At 36.8% G+C, this 25,381-nt stretch overlaps 1 protein-coding gene across 3 annotated transcripts in view; it reads left to right on the top strand.

Moving 5' to 3' along the window:
* Positions 1-25,381, top strand: part of LOC106153074 (uncharacterized) — a 50,625-nt gene that overhangs the window by 2,058 nt on the left and 23,186 nt on the right. The window contains exons 1-3 of one of the 3 annotated variants that reach the window (XM_013526850.2): positions 9,722-9,902; positions 10,158-10,221; positions 16,003-16,110. The gene's annotated coding sequence lies outside the window, so the exon portion shown is untranslated. Of the gene's footprint in view, positions 1-9,721; positions 9,903-10,157; positions 10,222-16,002; positions 16,111-25,381 lie in introns of those variants that run through there. The other 2 variants (XM_013526847.2, XM_087008475.1) reach the window with 2 other exon arrangements.

Raw genomic sequence — 25,381 nt, 5'->3', positions numbered from 1 at the left:
TGTGAGATGATTAAGTTCATAAGTGATCATGTTTGCAGGGGAAAAAGCTTACTAATAACTGTTACAAAGATGTGAGACATTTTTTAAAATGTATATCAGGTACCGGGTTATAGGCCCTTGTTGGTTGGTTTACGTAGGCTATTGTGGCAAAGAACCAAAATTGTAGAAAAAAATGTCTTGTCATTGTTAACCCAGTGGACTCAAGTGCAGTTGACAAAAGCACCCCTACTTTGATGTGGTTTCCATTTGGTTGCAAACAGTTCATGTATTTTATCTTGGTTCATCTTCTAGATTCAAATTATACATGGCCATCCTCCTCTTGATAACCTTATCTCTGTAGGATTACATTAAAAAGGGTGTACCCTCTTCTGCAGGCTCAGGGTATGCATTTTAGTTGAATGTGTTGAATCTGTCATCTGCTCTGTGGCCATTCAAGTAATAAAGTCAATTTGAACTCATGGTAGATATTAAAAAAGAAATAATGCAGCCATTGATGGTATTTATCTCTGATCATGGTGGGAAAAAAGTAAAATTTTCTGTTCAAAAGGAAATGGCAAACTCCCGTCTTATTGATTGTACCGTCTTTGTTGGTTAGGTGGTGGTATAGTTGTTGTAATTTCAAAAAATATATGTGATAACATTCACATATAGCTATTATAAGACATGATGAATTTAGGGTAAACATAATTATGATATTGCTTTGCATAATATCTACCAGTGTAAGAAGCTCCCATTTTTCTTCTTCCGTAATCAGAATGTGTGACAAGCTTACTCATTCAAAAATTCAAAATGTCTGAAATCAGAAAATTATAGGCCTCCTGTGGTGGGCTGTAGTTGACAGTGAATTTTAAACGTGACACCTCAATTGTGCTACAAAAGACCCAAAGATGGTTAACACAAGCATTTTTGGGTTAATGTGCCCGTATGAAGTTGAGGAAAAAAAAAGTTAAAGAAAAATTACATAAGTGGGAAATTGCTCTTGCCTTTAAGTCATTATTCTCAGGCTAAGAATGATAGCCAGCAAGTGTGGATTTTAGGCAGTTTGAACCTCATTGTTTTATATATCTCAAGAATATGATTGGAGAATAAAAATGGTACTTCTGCAAAATATATTTTATGGCGTTTTATTTGAAATGCCCTGAAATAGAGGATTTGGAGAGCAGAAATAAATTAAAAACAGAGTTTGAATCTCACCTGAACCTACCAATTTAAGGCAATCTTACATTTAATTTTTCTTTTTAAAATTCAGGCTAATGAAGTTTTAGGTCAACACACATTTATGGGAAAGAGCAAAGCAACACAGTAAGACAATAGATCAATAACTGAAGTATATACTAGTAAACATTTTCCATTGTCATAAGTGGTTATATTTTGCTATGTAACAGCTGCAGCATTACTCAGAGAAAATGGTCTCTGTGGGATCTTGTTAAAATGTTGTACAGGGAAGATTCTATTGGCAGATATTTGGCACAGATGGCTTGCTACCACCTGCGGCTGTATCACCCTGTATCTCCACTGGTGATTGAAATATTTGATCACCCTGAGTTTCAACGCTTTGTTGAATTTTACCCTTTACCAAAAATGCAACCTGAGTCTGTGTTATTTATCAGAGTATCACTTCTTGACATTGAGACTAGTAATATTTTCATTTTGATATTGAATTTATATTTATGCCAGCCACTAATATTTGTAACTTTGATATTGAATTTATGTATGCCAGTGGAACTAATCAAAGTACTTTATTTTAGCTTTCACTACAGTCCCTAGTGCTTTTTAGGTTATAAATAACAATAGTGACCTCAACTTTGCTGTGGGAAAAGTTTCAAGTCCAAAAGTTCTCACATCTATTTGGAATAGAACTGCTTGGCAAATTTACACATATAATACCATTGAGGAATTCCCCTCCCCATGCTATCTCTAACTCTCTCTTACAGGTTGAAGCACTCCCCTAAATGCCTTTGTAAATTGGTTTTAATGACATAAGTTAGGAAGAACCTCACTACAATGCTCCTTTTCTTGAACCAGCCAGGAGCAGTGGGCCAGTAGTATTAGTACTTAGTCCTAAACCAACTTCAGTTACATCACTGCATACATTGAAACACAGTATACAGAGTTGGGTCAATATGTAAAGATGGCAACTCGAATATGGATACCAAATAAGTGATTGCCACTTTCAGTTAGATATAGGGCTCAGTTGAAGAAAAAGATCTGTTTCCATTGATGATAGGTTGGCTGAACTTAGTTTCATCCATCTTGGTTGGTGGGCTTATCAAGATTAACCCACCAATGGGATAAAATCTATTCCTCCTGTTGTCCCACCTGTAGAAATTTTACATGATTAAATTAAGTCGTCCCTGTATTGGCTTCCTATGTGCTTAGACAGCCTGCTGACAAAGGCATGCTGAGTTGTGTGGACCCATTTCTAATGGAAACAAGCCTTCATTTAGACCTGAGGCCCAGCCGAATAATACTAGGTAAGAGTGGGGGATTATATCCTCTCAATGGGGTTATCCCAGGAACAGTAATGCACTTCATATACAAAAGGCTTTGCTTGTTTATGATTTATGCCTGTGTATGCAAGAGTCTGAGAGTTCATTTAAGACTCAGAGAGGGGTGGAGCAGGAGGGGAGGGGGGGGGGGGGGAGAGCAAAATACACACTCAGAATTATCCAGCTAAACTGAGTCTATAGCTTAAAGTGCTACAAAGACAAAAGTCTTCTGGATTTGTCTGGAAATTATTAAAAAAATATTTAAAAATTCTGCAGACCCTGCCCCCAGACCAGTACAGTGTGCTCCCTTCATCCTTTCAATTTTAGCATTTTTGAAGGTCCACTTTTCATCTGGTGTATACCTAAGACAAGTGGAGATCCATCTGCACGAGGTCCTGACAAAATTTTCAGGTTAAACTGCCACACATGCATCCTTATCCTCATGTGAGGACCACATAATAATCAAAACACAGTCTGAGTGTTAACCTGCCAAGGAAGTGGACACAGACACTGTAATTATGAACTGACCACTCCAGGTGACCAGACAGCAGGATAAGTCCACTGGTGTCTGTTAATGACATACATTTAATGTGTCACTTAATGTGACATTCATCTTGATTTAAGGGCTGTCATCTTGTGTAACATCACAGGCACATGCATGGTTTTAATTTGAGGTCCATTAATTTTTGTGGCTTTGAGGAAGTATTTTGGTATGGTCTCTCTGGTAAAAGAATTAGCTACTAGTACTAGATTTTCCATCTGTTATGAAACATTTAAATCTGGCTTAAAAAGGTTTAAATAAAATACTTCATTTGTTCCCAATTTGAAATTGATTTGTGACAATTAATGTGTAGGTGTATTCCAATCCTCGTGGTTTCTCTAAAGACTTTTTAACTCTTCTAAATTCGCAGATGACTTATCAGAATGAAAGCCTTGTTTCAAATTTGGACATGTTGCCAAAGCAGCACCAGATAATTGTACTTATCTCAGTTTAGCAGGGTCTTTACTTTCTGTAGAATTTTTTTTCTCCTGGCTTTTCTCCAGACTGTTAGTATTATCAGTCAAAACACTGTCACTACAATGGGGTGATGTAATAATAAATTCCTCATCCTATCTTGACAGTTAATCCCAGTCAAAATCAAGAGATACATAGCCAAAAAATTAGACCCTGAATAAGATGTGCATTACAGATACATCTTTAAACAAAGAATTAGGCAGATTAATCCGAGATACAGCATGAAGTGGAGAGGAGAGTGATATCACTAATAAAAAGTCCGTACAGCATGTACATTTTGATTGCAATTAACTTTATGTTATAGCCTGTACATGGATAGAAATATTAAATGTTTTCATGTATTACATCATCCTCTCAAAGTATAAACATGTCAGGCTTGTTCTGTCTAGGAGGTTCTGTATACAATATTATAAGATGACGTTAGTCATAAGATATTAGAAGAATGTGGCTGACCAGGGACGGAAGTGAACCACTACCTATTAGACTTGTGAAGCCCTCCTTAGTCTATCTCCACACAGGATGCTTTGATCTATTCACCATTTATCTTTTATTTCATGTTGGAATGCACTTCAGTTATGTAAGCAAAACATAGCATTTCTAAAGGCAATCTATTTTTCCTGATGTCTGTGTATTGAATCATGGGTTTTAACCATCCTTGTGTTTGAGCCCCCAGGAGAAAATAATTGAATATTCTATTTGTGAGCACTATGGTGCATTGGAGTGGTATCTTTGTCTGCATGTATTATGTAATTTGTGTTTCAGGGACTAGACTTTTTATCTGTGACATTTAAAAATCATACCTCTCAGACAGTTTTCACAGCATCTTAGACATCTTTACTGCAAACAGGTCACGGGTGTGTTGATAAATCATGAGGAGAGGAATCAAAATATTGTATAAATTGTTTTTCCTTTGATCTCATTTACATCTGCTCTGTATTCCTGCCTTTTTCATCTGTGTAACATTTTCTTTTGAAGTTGTAGCACTTTTAAGTTTTTAATAGAAATGTGAGTTCAACTTGTACATGTGCATGCATGTGCGCATACATACACACACATGCAAATACAAATTAAAACAAACACAAATATACATATACAGCTGTGTGCAAAATAGATCTGATGAGTCTTAGAAAACCCATTATCAGTCTTGGTGTTCTATTACTTACTGTCTGACAGCTTTTACTTTCTTATGTTTGAATGATTTGGCAGTTTCATGCTAATTGGTTTACAATTTTACCCTCTGCCTCTCAGTTTGCTTTTATAGCTTTACTATTATCGTAGCACGGCTAGAGAACTTGTATCTCTTTACTATGCCATGAGCACATTTTAATTGCTATCCGATATCATCATTTGGAACATTGGCTGTTATATCAGACAGACTACTCGGTCAGTATTTTAGTGCTTTAAGCCTATTCCTTTTTTTTTTTTGGAGTAGGGTGTGTATTACCACAGCAGAAATAGTCTCTTTGCCAGATACATAACAAAAGTATAGGAACTCATTATCAGACTGTGTGGGCAGCATTCCTTAACAAAATGCTCAAGTATTATTTTACTGCAGAATAATGGTAGGCAGAGACTCTGAGTATATTATTGTTAAAGAGTGCTGGTGTAAATGGTACATAAATAGATCTAAATATATGGCATAAGGTTTGTAAAGGAAAGAGGTTTGGCTTTATTGTACCACTGATAAAATCAGCACTCGTATGTTATAAAGATAATCATTTGGTTTGTATTGCCCATTTTCTCTAAAGTGTTTGGGGGGCGGTATAATGGAAGTAAACTATGGTGTTTTTGTATGGACGGAAATGAATATAACTAGTAATTACCAACATGGGAGTTCTTCTAAACTAAGGGAAGTCTATCGGGTTTATTTCACTATTGGTATATATATAGGCTGTGAGACATAAAGAAAGAAACGGATATAATTTTTTTGTGAAAAACAGAAGGCAGAAAATTATATGTGGTTGAAGTATGAATGTGGCACTTGAACATCATTATTGATATCCTGTAGTAGTGTGTGTGTGTGTGTGTGTGTGTGTGTGTGTGTGTGTGTGTGTGTGTTGCATTGCACCTTTTGTGGTAGCTGAGCTTGACTGTAAGAGTTGTGATGCCAGGCATTGAGAGAGAGTGAGAGAGGGGGAGGGGGACCAGAGTACAAGCAAGTAGAAATAAAAACTGATGAAAGATCATACATTACAACAAAAAAAAAGGAGACAGATATTTCAATATATTGTGGAGAATATAAACCCCACAGGCTGCTACCTCAGACTCCAGTAACAACATTGCGTGCTAAAGATCATTTTGTACTACAAAATTTATTGCTAAGATGGTGTATGGATGGAAGATTCCAAACTCGAGGTCATACATAATGTATCCCACCACGACCTGTGTAATCTCCACATATTATGTGTGTGACAATTGTCTTTTGAAATAGACATCATGCTCCATTGCTCTATCCCGTGTCATGTCGCTGGAAGGTGAAATTGTGTAAAATTATGTTTGATAGTATGATAACTTCATTCTGGCAGAGACATACACTGGTTGATGCTCCTGTATAAGTTCTAGTTTGCATGTTGGCATATTATTAATCTTGCTTCGACTGAGGGCAGAAATGATATAAGTATGAAATGGTATAAAAATAGATATAATCGATCATAATATAATACACATTTGTGACAGAGCTGAGAAATAAAGTGATATAAGTGTACATCAGATAGAAGTTTTTTCATGTCAAACTGCAATACAGAACCTTAAATGAGAGGGCAGGAAGGAATCCGCACTTATCTTTGACTTCCATAAAGTGATTTTTATGACACTTCTTGAATAACAAACGGAAAAGAAGATGTTTTTGCCAGAGTGTACACAAGGCGCGGTGGCTTTCTACCAACAGGGGTCCCCCTGCTCTAGCATTCTTACAAGTCTGGCTATCTTCTGATTAAAGTGAAAGCCAAAGGTCAGTGAGATTTGTGGCTTGAAGACTGCAGACTGCCAAGGATGGTTCCTGAAATCTCTATTTTAGTTAGACCAGAAGGAAAAATGTCCTTTCATTAATGAGTGGGGTGAATGGAAGGAAGACCTTTGGAAATTGCATAGTTCATGATGGTCTGAATATGTAGCTGTTTAAGAAGTTTTAGCATGTCTACAAAGGTTGTTCATATTGCTTTTGATATCGATAATAAAGTGTGTCAGCATTCATAGAGGTTAATAAAAAGTATTAATTAAAAGGCAGTATATTTGATTAGGGGCTGAAGTGGAAATGACTTTCAGTAATTGTTTCCTGAAATGTTGGGTTGATTTGAATTGTATACAGCTTCGTTAGTCAAAAAGTTAATTGGTCTGAAAATTAATTATGTTCATTAATTGGTCCAAAGGTTCATTTATACATGACGGCTGGAAAAATTTTCCAGGCACACGTTTTGTTATAGCCAGTAAGTGGCATGGTATTGATGTTTCATCTATATAGAAGTAAAGAATGGTTATCAATTTCAGAACGTGCTTGATTTTGACCTAAAATCCTTGCCATCATCTTGGAAGAATCCAAACAGGTTATAGTTTATACTAAACCATTTCTAATCTATTTTGACAACTCTCACAACTTAGGCAACTCACTTTAATGAACCCCAGTGTATATATAGGGGATATCAAGTAGACATGCCACGCCTTCATATTATACCAGGTAAATGACCATGGGGCAGTATGTAAACTGGACAGTGTCCACTTATTATGATAGGAGCTTGTCACTTACATGGTCAATGATCACATGAGTGCCAAAGGGTTAGTGGGCACTGTGTTGTTGTTGACCTAGCTTGGTGTGCTGTGACAATAAATACAGAGTTTGTACTCAAACCAAGTACAGGAGACATCCGGGGGTCAAGCACCCATGTAACATGTACACATGTAAAGGTTTTCCCTGTCTGCATTAAGATGATTATATAGTTCTTCTCACAATCTCAGTAATATTAGTTTATTTATGGCCTAACTTTAAAAAGAAAATGAAAATGGACACTTCATTGCAACTCCTGAGCTATGGAGTCCAGGGCTCCGTATCTCGAAAGGTTCGCTATGTTGCGCACGTGCGTTAGTGTCTCGATTCCATGGCCCCGTATCTCGAAATAGAATCGGTTATGGAATCGAGACACTAACGCACATGCGCAACATAGCGAACCTTTCGAGATACGGAGCCCCGGAGTTACTGAGTAGCTAGGTCCTCAGTACTGGGGGGTTGGGGGGGGGGGGGGGGAATGGGGTGGGGGTCAGAATAATGGAGGGATTACATGAAGGGGTATTGCAATCGAGACCAGCATCTCAAAGTTTCATCTGATGAGAACAAGTGCTTGCATGGGCAATTGCAATCAAATGCTAGCATCCTGAAGCTTAACCTAATATCAGACTGTTCTAGTGATATCTATTGGCAAGCTGGCACCAACTCCCTGCGGGTTACACAGTTTATCATCCTTCTGTCTACCTTCCTTTCTCAGGAGATAGGCATGAGACGCTGTTTCCTTTAATTTGCTTGAAGTTTGACAGTTATTAATATATCTTTGATATTTGTTTGGATTTTATGTCTATTTCATTCGGTAATTGTAATGTGTATATATATTATGAGCATAGATAAGATTTACAATGCTAGCCATATACCCAAGTAGATAGGGGACCACATATGTGTGTGTGTGTGTGTGTGTGTGTGTGTGTGTGTGTGTGTGTGTGTAAGAAAACTATTTGAAATGACTTGAATTCTATCAAACATGGGGGTAAGCGGAGGTCAAAAGAATGCGCTTTTGACAGGAATCAAAATTTGACTTAGACGCTGATTATTAGAATGTGGAATCATTGAGAAAGTATACCAGTATGTGGTTATATAGGTTCTTAGTGTTTTCTCCGGGAGATAACTATAAATTTAATTACGAACAAATATATCTCTTGGGATTGTAATCAGAATTTTATTGACAGGGTAATTGATAGGTAAATGTGATTTCTTGGACTGGCTGTCAATTAATTCATAATATCTCGGGGGCATGAACAAAAGTTCAGAACTTGCTAAGTGTCAGATGATATAAAACTCGATAAAAAAAATGCCACAGGGGAGACAATTTTTTAGATTTCTTAATGTTATGATAATCATTCACCGGCATTTTGAATGTGTCCATTTTTTGGCTCAAATAACTTGCTATTTGACTAGCTGTGAGGAATTTTGTATTATGTATGATTTACATATAGTGTTCATGTGCACAGACAAATGCATGCATGCGCATGCACATTCACACACCTACTAATTCTGGCGTGATTGCAGTCCACTGTAATAATGTTTTGGTGAGGGCCTTTCTGCTAGTATGGGTGACTTGGTTGGAGTTCCTGGCAGCATTCACCACTAAGGCGCTGTTCAGAACAGTGGACTAACTAGTATGCCGGCCAAATATGGCAACGGATTAAAAAGCTTGCTGTCTAATCCGCTAGTAGTCACTGAGTAGATTCCCCGTGGGGAAGTATTCAAGTGGGTCAGCCTATTTGATCCGTGGACTAGTGAGTCTGCTGTTCTGAATGTGGTTTAGTAATAAACAGATCTGGTCAGACAACCAGAGTGCTGAACAATGTTTTCTAGATACTAAGGCCCAGTTGGTGGTCCTTCTTCATCTGATATCAATTGGAATATATATCTGGTTTGAAGGTGAAGTTTCAATTCATTGAAATGTGCATATTTTGGCAGGACACAAGGCATGTCTATGAATCTCCTCGTGTGGTCATTTTGTTTCTGTTTCTTTTGATTTTAATATTTTTTATATTTTAAACTCTATATATGCATGAATGAAGTAACAAACTACTAGTACAACTACTACTGCCAACCTCTTAAACTTGTTCAGGTGGAAATCTTTCATTCATAAAAGCGCAACCACTTGAAGAAGTTAAGTGTTTGAACAAGTACGTGGTATAGGGCTCTTTTGTACTTAGTTTACCCCTGTTGGAGTAATCCGTTAGTGGAATCAGTGCACTTACGCGACAGCACATGTAGTTCACTTGTAATTGTTTGACTTGCGCTATTGTTCCATGCCCAGTAAGGTGTGGCCGTCCGTTACTGGTATACCCATTCTGTAACAGAGGGGAGCGATCAGCCGTGGCGTTAATCTCGTTTAACTTGTATTATTATTGTTAAGTCAAAGGCAAACAATGGGGAAATAACCCAATGCCTTGCTGTAGTGCAGTAAAGTTCTTTTGTAGAAGGAAGCCGTATTTTGTGGGAAGGGCCAATTGTTATTGTTATTGACTTATTTATCAAAGGGGATCTAAGTACTTTGAATTGAGGATATCAGGATATATTCACTGAATTTTGTTGGGAACTGGTATATAGTTATTTGGTGCAGAAGAGTGAGAAGCTTATTTAAAAGTGGTTCAGAAATCAAGGATTTGTAAGTTCAGATGGCCTGTTTTTGTATTTTATCATGGTCATTTGGTTTTAAAATTATAGAAAAATTATTGATGGATGGGTGAAAAGTCAAAGAAAAGTTTTTTAGAGCATGACAGATTTAATGTTATAATTTCAGAATCATGTATTATATTAAAATTTGTTCTATTAATTAATAATTGCTCCAGTATTTTGGACACGCATCAAGTTTCTTCATTGTTTTAATGCTAGACTAAATCTGAGTTTTGCTTTTTTTCAGGTTTTTGTGAAGAGAAATTGTGAAGACAAGATTTGAGGAACAGAGGAAGACTTAGATATTTAAAGTAAGATTTTAAGATTAAAAAAAAAAGGCGGCAAAGGTTTTTTAGGGATTCATGATGTTGTTGTAGACTTGAAGGGCTTCCAGTATAGATGATCTGTAGACTCTTGATTCTAAACCCCACAGTTTTTAACTACTTCTGTAATGTATTTTAATAAATAACAAAATTCAAAATGAATACAATTTTTTGGTGCCTCAAGAAAACAGATATTGAAACTGCTACTCTTGTCATGTGAAGTTTGAAGCTATTATCTCTGGTTTTGACCAGTGTGTATAAAGAATGGATAACAATGAGTTTCAGAGACTTGTGGCTACCACCAAGGAAACTCTGTAGATAAAACATTCCATTAAATCAGAGGGTAGAAATCATTCCCTCACCTCCACTGTACCCTAGGGTTTAGGGTCCATTCCCAATGAAACTATCAGTCTGGGTAGATGGATCCAACTTCGCTGAATGCAATCAGATTGATAGATTAACATGCTGCCTCCTGGTGTTGAGTAGATTACAGAAAAGCTGGTGTAATATGAGTATGTTGGAAACAAGAGGAGGCATGTAAATCTTGCAATATAATTGCACTCAGCAAGAGTCCCCATGGAGTTGGATCGATCTACCTAGACCGATAGCCTTTAGAGGGTATTGGAAACTAAACAGCATGTCTCTGCTTTCTCCATCCAGATTTTCAGAGATGCAGTAAAACCCAACCTTTCTACTGTCAGCATGTCTCTGCCCTTTCTAGTGTTCTCTCAAACTCAAGGGACCAACATCCGTTTTTTGAAACTTTTTACTGGGTTCTTGTTCAGTGTCCATCAAGTATGCAGAGCAATGGACCTTAAAAGGTGACGTGAACATTTGGGTGAATGCTTCAGCTATGAAATGATCCATGGCTTGAAGGTTGCGGATTTTGTCAATTTCAATCTAGAACCATTGGATTTGTCAAGTCAATTACATGCAGTGGAGTTAGAAATGTCATTCACTCAGCATTGACACTCATTAAATTAAGTCATAGAACAGTGAATTTAAATAGCCCATCTTAAGGTGATAAGTAAGTTTTGTGAAAGTTGTGGTGACAAGTTGTGCTTTGGATCAAATAACTACCATTATTTCAAATGCTGTCTAATGCTCCAGCCTAGAAAGGGGTATTAAACAAATTTAATGTAATTAAGCTACAAAAAAATCCCAAAAGCATGGTTGAATTGCAGCACTGATAAATTTATCAAATCATGCATTGTGGGGGGACGGAATTAATGACCCTAACAGATTGTTGATCTTTAATCTTTACCCAAAATTAAAGGTCATGCACTGGAATTAAACCACCACAAATACCCACCTATATATGTATGTAGTTCCCTTACCCCTAAAGAAGTTCATGAAAGGACAAATGTTTAAAAGGCTTTGTTGATTTTTAAGTCATGGTTTGTTTATTAACCAATGCATGCTGCGTTAATACTCTGATAATACAGTTTACAGAAGTTTAAGGATCAGTCTTTAAATAGGAGTGACATGTACTGACGAGTATGTAAGATCGGTATGGTTGAATGAATATTTATCCCTAAAATTAGAAGTGGCGGGCAAGATTGTTCAAAGTGAGTATGTGGGGAAGTAAGGCTGTCAGATGGACGGACAGGGAATGGAGACTACAGAACAATAATTACCAAGTTTTCAATTAAGGTGAAAGTGATGGATGTTAATGCTGATGATTTTGGATTTATCATTGAGAAAGAAAGTGCAGACATGTTTTTGATCACAAACTACGAAAAAAGTGCAAGAAAATCAGCATTATTAGCCTTATATGTGTGAGAATATTGAAAATAATTATCTTTTATACTTGTGTGATATGGCGTCCCAGACACAGACACAAGGATTTTTTTTTTAAAAGGTTAGTGACACTGATATCTCAAGGTTCAGTACAGACTGATTATGGTATCAATGTGTCTACATCCATGTTGTCAAGAAAGGAGCATTTACACTAGTCCAACTGAACCAACCCCAAGGCAATCCAGGTTTGGTTCACTTTGTAAAAGGAGAGAAGGATGCAGGCTTTATGCAAACACTTCATATGAACTGATGAATTTCTTTTTGAAAGCAAATAGAAAAGCATAAGGAAGCTCATCTTAGGGTCTATGCATTTAAAAGTGGAATAAAAATTTGTTGGTATTATTGGACAGAACAGAAGTAAATCTTATTTTTTTGTTTCTTTATATGCTTGCATCAGGACTGTCCTGTATTTTCCAAATGTAAATTTTCCTTTTGATATATCACAGTTGAAAACAACCAAATGGACCATCAGCCAAACTTTGTGCAAAGGTACAAAAACCAAGCACTTCAAAGACAAACTTGACCAATTTGGAGCAAGTTGTCATATTTAGAGATTAACTGTATCAAACTTTGTCTGTTTGAGAGGCACTCAAACCTCGTTTTGGTGGCATATCAATACCCATGTTAATACCCATTTAGCTTAGAAGTTTAGATGATTATGATTTTCTTTACCAAAGCACAGCACTTTCATTCTCATTATGTAGACACACCTATTATTGTTTAAATTCAGGAAAATTGGCAAATTCAAATAATGTGGGGAATGGCAAGCAGACATGATTTGTCAAGATGGTACATTCTATGGTTAAGCAGTCCCAACTGGACTAAGAATACACCTTATGCTCAGGGAATTGCTGGATGAAAGTGAGGATGCAAAGTTCTGTACAATGCTGTGATATTTACCTCTGCCAAGGAGGTTATGTTTTCACACCTGTTTGTCTGTCATCAACATAATTCAAAAAGTTATGGACCGATTTTGATGAAATTTTCAGGGTAGGTCAGAAATAGGTTAACTTAGAAGTGATCAGTTTTTGGTGATGATCCAGATCAATAATCAATCAATTATAATGAAAAGTTGCTGCCTTGGCGGAGGTCTGCACTCTCTGAGTGCTTTTCTAGTTTTCAATGTTCACAGTTATATCAAGTAAGTACTCTGTACTACCAAGAGCCATAAAGAATACATCGTGATAAGAAAGCAGTAGGACACAGTTTTTTAATGGTTTTCAGAGTGTGGTTTTCAGCAGTTTTAGGTAAGCAAGGTGAAAATGTTTACAAACATTCTGGGCACTGGCAGGTTTATTGTGAAAATTTCTCTTTGTTTTGGTTCTCACCATTCCTTGCATTATGTTGTGTGCATGACTTTATGAAAATACATACCTGTACAAAAACAGAGTCAGCTTGGGTGAAAAGGGTGTTAGGTTATACACAAATGAATCATAATCAATATTTGCTCAATGGATAAATGTTCCGTTCACAGGATTTGAGATTGGTTATTGCAAGATATCAATAAAGTCGTGACGGTTTCTTTATGATATATCCAAATGAAAACCTACCCCCTACTCTATCTTTATCGAAAAGGTCAGTCGGATCATGGGTTTTATATTAACCTTTAATGTATTTTTACGCAGGAATTTCTTATTATGACAGATGCACCTGAACGCTCACCTGAGTATCAAGGCAGCTAAGGTAAAAACCATTGTGAGAAATGTTCAGCTATTTTCACAAGGAAGGCAGCTGGGTTTAGTGTCATAAGGGTATGTCAGGGATATTTCTTTTTAAAACTTCAACTGTCAGTCCATGCTGATTAATCCTGAGGTCCTGTCTCACCTTTAAATTGACCAAGTTAATTGTTAAGGAGCATTCCACTAAATTTTGAAATTATAGGATGATTTAAGACCATAACACAGTTTTTAAAAATCTTCGGACATTTCAAAGCTTAAAGTGTGATTCCAATAGATTTTAAACTTGGAGGATCATTTTAGGTCTCCCCTTGGTAATATAAGGCCTGAGATCATTTCTAAACTAACACAGGCAGATACAAAGACAGGAGGCATTTTCTAGCCTCAGATGTTGATCCAATTTTCGATCGTGAGGTTAGAATTTACACCTGGCTCTGTTATTGTAATTGGAGAGATGTGATGGATTCAAAGAATTAATGTCAAGTTAAGTTATGAAAGCACCAGGGCTCAAGTTCGGGAGTTTGAAGCAAGGGACCTTTTGTTAGTGTTTAGGTTTGTATTGTTTTAGCTTTTTTTATCAACAGGCTTCAAATAAGCACAGGTTGTGTGATATATGTAACAGTTACAACAAGAGTCGTCCACTGTATGCAGCATACAAGAGCATAAGTATATCGAGGCGCAGCCACATGAAAATACAAGTGCAATTATCCTATTGTGCAATTATCCTATTGTTCGAAGCACCAGCCGTGGTATAAGTTCTGTCATTACTCTTGTGGAATTGACTGTATGTGGGTTTTTTAAAAACAGATGACCACTGCTAAGATACTGGAAGGTAAGACAATTCTTTGTCAGTGAAGTGACTAAAATGATAAAAATATAGACGCACCCATCATCTTGAAAAATCAAAAATGCTGTGTTTCAATCTTTCAGATACCACAATTGGATAATCAACCAAAATATGTATGTGATTAAGTCTTCCATTTTCTCAGTACACTGGGGCAGAGTTGAGATGAAAATTTCCAAAGGTCTTTTCCATAGGTTACAGGTGGGGTCTTGGGGCAGGAAGGTAATAACTTTAACGAGTAAAATTGTAAATTTACTCAAGGCTTGGTTTGAGATGCAAGAAGGTCATCTTAGTGCAGCTGACAATTATAAACCTCTGGAGCAATTTTTAACTGATTTGCATAATTTCACAACTATAGTTACTATACCCAGCTCTGCAAGGACAAGTTTAACTTTTGCACTAATAAACCAGTACATTTTGAACTGCTTGTGTTATATTGAGATGTAAAAAATAAATGGTACCGTAATAGAAAAAAAGGTCGGAGGGAGGCAAGATACTCAGAATCAATATTTAGAAGGGAGTTCAGACAACATAAAATATTAACTGAACTCGGCCTTAACAGTCAGCTAGGTTATGCTAGGGGCTCCCTGCAACACATTTAGTGCAGTAACATCACAGAAGAGGCAGTGTTTGATGTTTTCTTTGCTGTCAGTGGAAAGATAAAAGGTAAGGTGTCTGAACCCTGGGCGTTCTGTCTGACTGGGGCTCACAAGTATGAGAACATTTCATTGTGATAGAGTGTGAGGTGTTGCGTATGAGAAAACTAGTGCGTTCACATCGTGGACTGTACTTAAGCAAGAGTTTTACCTCAGATGAGTGTTTCTTTAATTTCTTGCTTATTAATGCCTGTGACCTGGTGTAGGTAGGTTGATTGCAATCAGTCAACAGTAGATTGCCTTACCTCATACTGTGATTTATGTAAATAGGTATAATTTTGTTACAAAGCTGTGCCTTTTAATCATATCCAGATTAACTTAAACCTGACCAAATGACAGAACCAGACAGAAAAATTATACACAAGTGATTTTTGCAAATATATATCAAATGTGAAGTAGTCTGGTCTCTTCTGATATTGCTTTAACAACCAGTGTAAATTAGTTCAGTTGTGAATACGACCAGCTTTGGCAGGTGGGACCCAGCAGTGGTGTTATGTGGAGATGGTGTGGGTATTGTTATTTTTACAGATGTGCCCTGAAATCTTAAGAGTCCAGAATTTCAGTAGTAAAGCTACACCTGTTGAAGTTGAGTGGAAATCTTTTTAAACTGAGATCAAGAAACTTTATTTATTCTTCATTTTGTAAATTGGGGCTTCAAAATTGGAAACATATTTGCATACATGAGCTGGAACATTTTGAATTAAAAATTAATATACATATGGATACAACTGATACAAGGAAATGTATTTGTTATAAGATATACAATAAATATTATTAATTTTTTTCTCTTCAGATAGAAACCAACCAAGATATCCATTTATGATCTCCAAGCCAAGAAAAAATTGTTCTCACCGGAGAGTTTATCTGAAGGGCTGATCACCTGCCTACCTTGTATTAGACGGTGAGTTACTTGATATCTTTTACTGATATACTTTATATATTTTATTTATATTTGACTCATCTTCCTAAACAAAATTTTCAATATCTCATGGATTTCTGTTTTAATATATGATACTGACAGCTAAGAATTGGGAGTATCTTAGTTTGAATGTTGTGATGATATCTGTTGTCTCTGGCTGATTTTGTTATTATTTTCAACATATGTGTTCAATGCACAGACCAAGTTTCATCAGAGTCTCTTGCAAGTGGTCAGGCACCTATGCTGAAATGGTCACTAAAAGTTTTTATCTTTTACTAAATGTGCATTTCAGTTTCTTGTATTCTCAAAACTTGTCCACAGATTTCAATAGTTTATTTATAGATACTACGTGTATGATTGCAGGCAGGTATACATTGGTGTACACACGCACACACACACCGTCACACACACACACACACACACGCGCGCGTGAACACACACACACACACACACACACACCATCAGCCTGTAAAATGAGAAAAAAAGCATCAGGCAGTTGAAATACAGACTGGTAATATCCCAGTGGCCAGGAGTTATTCTAATGTTTGATGGTTTTCAAAGTGAAAGCTGATGGTATTCCCAGGTGAGGGTGAATCATGACATTGGAAGCAGATGGGGGAAATTATAAGGTGCTAGCTAATGATACTATCATTAGAATCCAATCAGGGCAAGCACTCAGGCCATGGGAATGGATGGAGGGTGTTGTGGGGGGGGGGGGGGGGTAATAGGCAGAGTGACAGACAGACAGACCTAAGGGTAATATAGAATGGATCATCATCATCAAGAACTGTAGGGTCGGAGCCGACCTGCCATGGCTCCCCTAACAAAAACTCCACTGGTAATGGTTTTGTGCCATTCTGTCTGCTTGAACCATGGACCCACAGAGGTCCGTTAGACCATTACTGCATCGAGTTTTAAGTCTACCATGTCCTTAAGGTCCATATACTGCTCCCATAAGTGTGATTTTTCCATTTGTTGGCCTCAGATTGTGCCCCACAAAGGTAAGCTTTCTTTTTGTGAGAGAGCGAAGCAGTCTTTTTTCGCATCCGAATCGTCTCAGATGATAGGAGGAATGGAGATACTGAAAAGAGGCTAAGTGAATGACAGAAGGGTATAGTAATATGTTAGAAAGAGAGATTAAGAGGCATACTGACAGAGAGAGACAGACAGCCAGACTAGTAATCTAATATGGGAGGGGGCAGGGATAGCATTTATTGGGCAGACTGACAGATGGACGCACAGACAGAAATGGAGGATGGATCAACAGACAGTAATGTGTCTGTTATGTCTTTTCACACTGAGATTTATGCAGTGTAAAAGAAACAAATTTCAGTTAAGCATAGAAAAAAAATCATTTCGACAAAAAATGTGAGACTGACAACTACACCAAACTGTTTCATATTCTGCTTTTACATACAAGAATGATAATATTACACTGATGAGTCTAGAAAACAGAACATGAAATGAATTGATTTTTTGCTTCATCCTCAAATTTCTCAGTTTTCACTTTGTCATATGTGACTCAAGCCAGGAAAGCTTCTCATACATTGTTTAACATCTTTTTCTCTTTTCTTCACAAAGGTAAAAGTGGTTGGTATCCAACAAGTTTGGGATATTGATCATAGAGGGATGAGTTATGTCTGCTTTAAACAAAAAATTAATTGCCACTTGGGTTTTCAATGCACGATCCAGATTGGTTGCCTTGGATACCGATAAACCCATACTTTGGCGTTGTGTTTCATAAGAGAGGCATATATTAAGTAAGATTTTTTAAAAAAATATTATGTAAAAGCCACTATAGCTGGGTAAAGGGTCTTGTGAGATTAAAGAAAAAAAGAAAAACAAATAAGTTAACCTATCCTGAATACAAAACAGTAAGTCTATTGTTTTTCAAACAGAAGTTATGCCACAAAATTTATGTTTTCTGCCTAAATGCTCAGCATTCACATTGTTGGTATGGAGCACTTGGTTTTTAAGTGTGGGAACCATTTAACATTTGTGAAGGTACTTAGATATACATGCAGTGATTATAAGTACGTAATGTGTACTTGCTTTTGGCAGACAACTTGCTATTTGTCCTTTCAATTCTGTAAACTTGAAGTCAATAACGAAATGCCTTCATGTTATTTTTGATATGTATAAAATGAAGCAAAAGAAACCACATTGTCTGTAAATGATGACAACAAAATGTTTTTATTCACTTGAGCAAATTAAATTGAATGTCATCCACTGCCATTGCAGGGTTTGATATTTAGATAAGTTTCAGACATTTCATAATGTTTTTTTTTTTTTGGGGGGGGGGAGTTTCAAATGCACTTTAAAGCAAGATTCATTCATATTCTGAAAAAAAAAATACCTTCAGCAAATACAAGGTTTAAAGAAATTATTGACTGTTTCTTAGACAGGAGCATTACTTATCACACGTGAAGCCTGTAGCAACCTATGTATTTCCTTGTTGTAATGAAAATCCATAGCCATTACTTTTTTATCTGATTTGTGTGCTTTTTGGTAGATTACACTTCAACATAGATGATTGATTCCATGGTTGACTGGCTCCTAGTTGAATAATTAATAGACTGACAGAATCGATGCTTATGACATTTTTTGTTAGACTATGGAGTACAGCAGGAAAAGGGAGTTGATCGTCAGATAATGTAGTCGGGTTCCTGGTGCAGGTTTTATGAACTAGATGATCTGCTGACGATAGTCAGACTTGCGGTACAAATTTGATGTGTTAGTTGATCTGGTAGAGGTGTCAAACTTCTGGTACAGATTTCATGAATTAGTAGATCTGCAAGTGATGTCCAACTCCCGGTACAAAATTCTCTTAGTCGACATGTTAAACATTTTGGTACAGATTTCATGAGTTAGTTGATCTGCTTGTAGTTTTGTGATGTTCTGGTATGTTTTCGTAAGTTAATATTGGTCTGCTAGTGGTTTCGAACTCCTGGTATACAATTCATGAGTAAGTTGATCTGCTAGAGGTTGACCAGCAGGGACAAGGGGGAAATTTTGTATTGGGGGTAAAATGGAGTACGTGATAACCTTTTTACGTTTGATTTATGAAAAGATATTCCTCCCCCCCCCCTCCACACATACAAACACACACACACACACACACACACACACACACACACACAGACACACACGCGCACACACACACACACACACACACACATACACAGACACACACACACACACACACACCATCAGCAGTTATCTTGTCATACTGAAAATTGTCAGAAATCAGAAATGTTGCTAGAGAGAAAAAACATGTTTATATATGCATGTGTGTGTGCACATGCACATGTATGTGTGTCTGAGTGAATATGTGTGTGTGCACATGCACATGTATGTGTGTCTGGGTGACTATGTGTGTGTGCACATGCACATGTATGTGTGTCTGAGTGAATATGTGTGTGTGCACATGCACATGTATGTGTGTCTGAGTGAATATGTGTATGTTGCACAGGGGATGTGTATAATGGTGTTCCCATAAAACCAGTTGTTGTGTTGAGCCAGCATATAGGGGAGAATTATGCAGTGAGACATCCACATTGATAAATACAAGCCCACATCAATACGAGGAGGAAACAGGAATATATTTATGGCAGATAATAGACACACCAAGAGTAAAACACACTTGAAATCAATAGATAGATAATGCGCTGGCACCACTTTCAGTCTGGGGTATCAGTAAATGTTAGTGCATTTGTCTGTGCTGGTACATGGATTGTTTGTGGATTTATGATGTGTAAAGGATGGAAACTAAATTTATATGTATGTATTCGGTGTTAAGAGTTTTTTTGGGCACCTGGGGGATTCGATGACTATTATGGTATTTGTTTTGTGCTTTATTTTATAGTTCATTTAGTACAGAGGATGTATTTAAGCATATGCATGTACTCAAATGCACAGGTACATGTTCATGCACGTTGTCCCTCTAAATCTACCCTCTTTTTGTTCTGCCTAATGTGATTTCTTAACAACAAGGCAACAGTTGCTGCTCCTTGTCAAACTCAGGTGATGAGTTTCACTTGCTTAATGCAAAGTTAACCATTTCACCAAAGATGATTGCTTGCTTGATTTAAGACCCAGCTATAGAGAATCATGAACAATAAAAATGGCTGATGCGTGGACATGTAAATTTCAGACATTAAACTAATGAATAAGGCAACACAGGATGGCAGAATATATTTATTTCTGGATCAATAGATATTCATGACTCTGAAGTATAAACATTGTGAATGCAACATTAATGCCTGGCCCACTGAGAATAAACGACATGAGGCAATTTCATTGAAATCTTTAACATCACGTCGTGCATGTCTTACCAAGGTATGAGTCATTGATTAAGAAGCTTAGGCAATCAGAGATGGATTTTCTTGGATGGGAATAACACTCCGGTAGAAGTCTTTGAAATACTTCAAGTCTCTGCAATACAAAGGACTACAAGAAAACGGTCTAAAAAAAAAGAAGCTAATAGGCACATGATGGTGACCACAAACAATACTATCAAAGGTGTCCGATCTGGGATTTCCATACAAATTTAGTTTTTCTTCAGAAAAAATGGATTTTCCTCACTCATGAATCATTGTTCAGCCCATTCCTGCACTTGGATTTAAGTGTTATGCCATTTCTAATTAAATAATCTAATTTTTAATATCTGGCCAGACATATAGACTGTTATATAGTCTTCCTGTTATTCCAGTAGGAAATATCAAAATAGGATACTTTAAATACTTTCAGTTGAGGGGTTCCTATCATTTTAAGGTTCGAACTAGGAAATATTATAAGTAGCTTTGCAGGATATGCATGTATAGACATAGAAAATATTACTTGTGCACATTTTCAAATGTGTATCTTAACATCACGAGGTTGTACATGTATGTACTAGTATACATTGGGAAAAAATGCTGGTATGATAAACCATTTGCCTTGAGCAATTTTCTTTTAGTTTAATTGAAATGGCATATTTTTGCTGATGGTAGTTAGCAGAGGATGGTGGTGTACACCAGAACAATGGTCTGCATAATTTATGGATATCAGTGAGTAAAATTGCTTGTGGAAGCTATGTGTAATAAAATGAGATTGAAAAGTGACTAGATGTCAAATTTTACCTAAGTATCTTTCTCTTTCTTTAATAAGAATTTATTTTTACGGAGATCGTAAACTGCAGATGTCTCTGAATATCCAGGGCTTTTTCATTTTCAGTCTGATGACCTTATTTTCAGGATCTTTAACCATCACGTCATGTTAGAAGAAGATTAATCAAGTCTCTGAAGATAAAATATAAGTGTGCTATTGATTTAGAAATGAAAAAGTAGTTGTTTTTGCTGGCTGTAACCCGCCTGCCTGTGGGCGGATTGCATGTCTGATGGAGGACTGATGGGACTGAGTTATCAATCATGATCTTCTTTTCTGTCTGTCTGTCTGTCTGTCTGTCTGCTGTCTCAGGGGTGTATCCAATAATATTTTCTGACGGTCTTCCAAATTATCTTTGTTGATACATCGTCCATTTTTGACCATCTTCCAACAGAAAAAATTAGACACCAGTCAGTGTAAACTTGAAAATCTGACTGTCTGCTGGAAGACCTAGAAGACGGCCTCAATCTGCCCCTGTGCAGGGGTCAAAACAGAATTTGGGCAGGACTGGCCAATACGGACCAGTGGACCTTAGAGGTACTGGTCCGTACCAAGAAGTACTGGTCCGTAAAATTTTACGTTAAAAATTAGTAGTTTCAAGCTACTAGATATAACGTAAACGCATACATGTTTAACATCCATTTTTATTTCTATATGATTATGTAAACACATTCATATTCCAGTCAGTTCCTTTAACTGTTTGTACACATCCTCCTCTGCTATCTCATCATCATCATAATATATAACAAATAAAATGGATATATAAAAATTATTATGAAATAAATATAACTTCTACATTTATCCATATTTTAATCTTAAAAAATTAATTTAATTTTAATTGCCGGGGTTGAACGCGAAACGAAAAAAACTTCTCTCAAACTTTACTAGCCCTAACCAAAAAACACTAGCCCAATTTAAATAATTCATTTAAAAAGTTTAAGCAGATGCTGTAAAGAGTTGTGGTACCATACTGTACTTTCTTATAAACCTTATTATAGAAGTAGAGCAAGTGAATAACAAAGTCAATCAGGTTAATTTCCAGTTGATGGGGTGGTAAAATTAATTAAAAATATATTTAATTCTTTAAATATTGAAAAAATTCTTTTTTTTTTAATTTGTAATACTGAATATAGTTACCCTTACTTTTCATATTTTTATTATATCTTTTTTTCCATTTTTTATATGCAATCAAATTTTTTTTTTAATTCCTATTCTTTTTATTGACAATGGCTCTTTTCTGACAATTTATTTCCAATTACATCGGTATATAATGCCACTTCTAATTTAAAATACATAGGTGCTGTAAGGGTAATTAAACAAACGTCTTACAATTTTTTTGGTAACAATTCTTTTGGTTATATATTTGTAAAAACAACTTTTCAAGGACTTTACCAGGACAAAGTGTGGAGGGGTAGCCATGGCATAAACCGAACTATCCCACATTGTCAAGAATAGTTCATAGGGTATTTATGTAACTGCCATGTATTTACTCATGGACATTAAAATTATAAATAAAAAATATAAACAAAAAAGGAAATAGAACACTCCACCCCTCAGTCTGCTAAGTGGTCCTAACCTAAATGTTCTATGAGATAACGCATACATTACACTTGCTTCGGAGACAGTGTTGTTTTGACAAAACCTGTTGCTAGTACCAAAGAATTCTGGTCTGATCCAGTTTCTTGATTGACGGCAATTTGTAGTCATGACAACAAACTGGTCAAATAAAAAGATGCCGACACGCTGATCAGACAGACTGCTACTATTTATAACTACAGTGAAGTTATTTATAGCAACTAATCAATATTCAGTAGTTTGAGCTAGGTGTGAGTTTTTTCAACTGAGAGGCATATCATACTATCTAGAAACGTCAAATTAGAGGCAGGGACAAAGAAGACTGGCGACTCATATTTTTGAAATCTTACTGAGTTTTAAAATAGGTTCAAAATTACAGCTAGTGCTTTATAAAATTTCAACTTTTTTACTAGCCTGGTGCCACTTTAGGTGGGCAATTGCCTCGGGCTAGTGCTTAACGTCGCAGACTGTGGGTTTGGCAACGATGTTCGGCACTTTCCAGCGGTCGCCAAAACGGACCAGTACCCCTGACAGGTAGTCGCCCGAGTCGTTTCTAAGTCGCATTGGCGAGTGGGCGACCGTCTGTTTCGACCCCTGCCTGTGTGTGTTTGTCTGTCTGTCACATCTGCTCTCTGACTGACAATCTCAAGACTGTTTCTGAAGTGAAGTGGTCAGCTTGTCTTGTATTCTCTGACCATGTCCACCTATGTAGGTGACCATTCAATCTCATTGTCTTAAGGACTGACCTATACCCAGCAAGCCCATTACATACTTCCTGTAACTTCCTCAAACACGGAAGTAGGCTATATAATATATGAATATTGGTTGTTCTGTTCCTCTGTGTTTAGAATAATCAACTTAAAGCTGTGAAAATAAATGTGTTGCTACGTGTGCACCACATGGGGCATGACTCAAGCATTATAGCAATCGTCATAGGAATAGTCTGAGTTTCAGGCCCCATTCCCATAGACCCCATCAGTCTCTGTGGGTCGACCCAGCTCTGCGGGACTCTCCCTGATTGCAATCAGCTTAACTGAATGACATTAAGTAGAAAATGTCATTAAATAGAAAATAGGAATGCTGATGATTATATATAATTATTTATGTACTAGTACTGGAAACGAGAGGAGGTGTGGCATTCAGTAAAGCTGATTGCACTCAGCAAGAGTCCCCCTAGAGTTGGGTTGATGGCCGTAGACCGATGATGTCTATGGCAATGGGGTCTTAGACCAGATACAGCAGGCTTCATTCTATTTAAACATCTACACATTGTTGGTTGGGTAAGCATGGAGGAAAATTACAGAACTTAAAATAGAAGATCTTAGATAGCTTCTAATGCTAGCCAATGTGATATCATGTTAAATCATTAAGCTTGAAAATAAATCAAAACAAGAATGGCTTTTGGTGTAAAGTGAAAATGGACTCAACAGGGTAATGCATGCAACCCTGTCTTAGGCTCTATTCCCACAACTTTAGATCGATCTATCACCGCGGGGAGTCTCACTAGATTACTGTCAGATAATCCCCCTTAAGTGTCTGTCCCCGCCTACTACAAGCTGTAAGGGGTAATTAACTTTCGTGTCCGCCCGGCTGACAGCTATTTAGCGTGAACCCCCAGGGAGTTAGGTCGATCTAAAATAGGTCGATCTTATCTATGGAAATGGGGTGTTAATTTAAGCAAATTATTACTGTTATGTAATAAACATATGTCATATTTGAATAATTTTAGAATTCACATCTGGTTATATTCATATTGATGATGCATTTAACACTTTCTTGCACTCATCAGACTTTCAGAATGTAACCCAAATTCTTTAAGTTTTTATTCTAGAATTTTATTACTAGAATAAGAAATAGTTTTAGAAGATAAAAATGCACGGGTAAAAGTGCAGTGGAGAAAGAGTCGTCTTTGCAGAAGCAATCAAAATCGTGTTCAGTATGAAAAGTAACCAATAAAAAGCTGGAATTTATTATAAAACTGAATATCCTTTGCAGGATAAACATAGCTGCAGTGGAATTACACAGAAAATGTATTGATCTAAAACCATTAACATTAGGCACAAACTCTCCATATAATGAAACCTGACACTGCATTTTCTTTCAAATCAATACAAAGCATATATTTGGGAGCAATAAGGTTTCAAAAGAAAGAGAGAGCATCCCGGATCATCCCCGCTTCTCTAGCTGTGCTGGCTGCCGTTTTCCACATTAGGCCATCACCTAAGATCCATCAACAAGGCTCATTGCTGGGTCTGTAAATCAATTAGAGGAAAATAAAGAGGACTGATATTTCTTTCACGTAAACATTACTTGTAATATAGCCATTAGGGTTAAGTTTATTATGGGCAGACTGTCGCCCGCTCATAGAGCGGAAATTAGAAAGAAATTCCCATCCAGCAAATAGTTTTCCTTTGAAAATCAATAGCAGCAAAAGTGCCTTGAGTTCTGTTTCTCACATATTTGGAAATGGATTTCTTGATTCTCTGAAAGAACATCTGTAAGACCCTATTTAATGGGAAGGCAGGTGAATTAG

The sequence above is a fragment of the Lingula anatina genome, chromosome 3, assembly GCF_051362555.1.
Source record: "Lingula anatina isolate TDL-2025a chromosome 3, LinAna3.0, whole genome shotgun sequence".
In the NCBI taxonomy this organism is placed as follows: domain Eukaryota; kingdom Metazoa; phylum Brachiopoda; class Lingulata; order Lingulida; family Lingulidae; genus Lingula; species Lingula anatina.
Note: the sequence above shows the minus strand (reverse complement) of the source record. Positions and strands in the feature narration are given on the sequence as shown.